Source organism: Amphimedon queenslandica, unplaced genomic scaffold (assembly GCF_000090795.2).
Source record: "Amphimedon queenslandica unplaced genomic scaffold, v1.1 AMPQUscaffold_6659_Cont21385, whole genome shotgun sequence".
NCBI classification, from domain to species: Eukaryota; Metazoa; Porifera; class Demospongiae; order Haplosclerida; family Niphatidae; genus Amphimedon; species Amphimedon queenslandica.
This window is the reverse complement of record NW_003553052.1, coordinates 1-1,916: the sequence shown is the minus strand read 5'-3', so window position 1 is coordinate 1,916 and position 1,916 is coordinate 1. Positions and strand designations below refer to the sequence as shown.

At 32.6% G+C, this 1,916-nt stretch overlaps 1 long non-coding RNA gene across 3 annotated transcripts; it reads left to right on the top strand.

Annotated features, from left to right (window-relative positions):
* Window positions 1-1,703, top strand: LOC109591979 (uncharacterized). 3 transcript variants are annotated; one of them, XR_002190105.1, is made up of 5 exons: window positions 1-26; window positions 1,165-1,213; window positions 1,263-1,359; window positions 1,471-1,529; window positions 1,592-1,703. It is a non-coding gene; the product is annotated as an uncharacterized LOC109591979 (long non-coding RNA). The 3 variants fall into 3 exon arrangements; XR_002190106.1 differs by having other exon boundaries at window positions 1,263-1,529; window positions 1,592-1,623; window positions 1,674-1,703; XR_002190104.1 differs by having other exon boundaries at window positions 1,263-1,529.
* The last annotated feature ends 213 nt before the right edge of the window (window positions 1,704-1,916 follow it).

Sequence of the window (1,916 nt, the reverse complement as noted above, 5' to 3'; positions counted from 1 at the left end):
GATGATTTCCTGCAGCCTAGCACCTGGTTTGTACATGTATTCAATTGTGTAAATAATGTCTGAGCCTGAACTATACTATGGATCAGCAATATTGTGCCACATCATGCTTTGTCATCATTCAGATGATATTTCAATTGTAATGCATAATAAGTCAATAATAAATGCAATGTATAATTGCTAACATGACGGTTATGGAGCTACACATGTAGCTTTCGCCTGCTTTTCACCTCATGATCCATCTAGTAATATTATATTTGAATGGAATAGGCCCTTAATATTTTGCATTTTCTAGTAGAATCGAATGGTAATGATGACGCAATACTCAATTTTACATTTTTGTTCAATTTATTCCTTGTAGCCTAATCCAGGCTACATAATGCATGTAAAATTTTGTGTACTTTGAACATTGAAGATACTATTGGTACCACACTACTTGTCCTCATTTTAAAACTACTTTGGGACCACCAGGCCTGGAAATTGTTATACAGGTCTATACTGTGTTGTCATTGTACAATAATTGGGTTATGGGTCTGATGATACAGCATAATTGTATTTGATTTAGTTTTATCTATAATCTTGCTTCACCTACCTATACTATAATATTATACCTGTATAGGATGAATTTTAAGCATGGAAAAAACATTTAGGCCTTATCAAGAATGTTTATTGAGTAGCAAAACGTTTGGTAAATAAATTAAACTGAAAATAATGCTTTGTTGAAAGTTTTATAAATTAAATCACTAATAGTGTAACTGCTCGCAATTGAAATCTCCATTATAACAGTTATGCCCAGAGTGCCTTATCTATGGTAGTCATTGTGATTGTTTACTTGTACATGTATGGTCTCAGACGATTCCTCATGATTTATGCATTGAAGTTCCACAGTCATTAATCATGTAGTCTAAGTATTATTTGCTACATGGTATTATAATGTTTAGTAAAGCTGCATAATGCATGTTGTCATGTTACTATAGGTTCATAACACAAAATTATTCCCTTTTTAAAAATACATGTATCCATTGCCTCATTTTTGTGTTCCTTAATTGACACCTATTTTGTATATCTTTGTCTCTTGATGTCTCTTTCTCTCTTTTGCTTTTCTCTCCTCCTCATGTATATGTATACTGTATGTCTAACTCTTGCTCTTTCTTTTTTCTTCTCTAGGTATACCTCTCAGTCTCACATGTCTTCACTCTTTCTAGCGTTAGCGCAAGTGAGCAGCTGTATACATCAGCATTGTTATTATTACAATATTATTATAGGCATAACTGCATTGTCTGTTGAGGTCCCATCAAATGCACTTGCTGAAATATCTGGCAAATATTGTGGGAACAGAAACACATGCTAACAAACGTTGTGGTAAGACACAATGCACACTATAGTACATTACATATATATACACACATGTACATGTAAAGAGAGTAGGATATGTCTTTTGGTCAGTAATTTATTGTGTCATTTATTGTACAGGAGAATGGAAAGATAAATACTTACAAATTAATGATAAAAGAAATGCCTAATTTGAAGAAGTAAGTGTAGCATCAGCATCGTATACTTAAATTACTATCTCTGTCTCGCTCTCTTAATACAGTGAATTACACTTATTTTCATAATCAAGAAGCAGTGAGACCTTGTTTTATGTACATTCAATTATTCTATTTTGTATTTATTAGGATGTGTCAAGATGAACTCAAACAATGGAACATTTTATATAATTTCTGTACTTGTTGGATGGGCTGAAGCATTCATAATGGCATGTGATACATACATGTATGTAATGTACATGTATTTGAGTGAATGGAACACTTTTTAATTGTAATGGAACTGAATTGTCACATGTCTATGTCACTGACTCACTGATTGAGTACAGCACAAGTACATGTATACATGAATGCAGTTGACTAGTTATATCATTA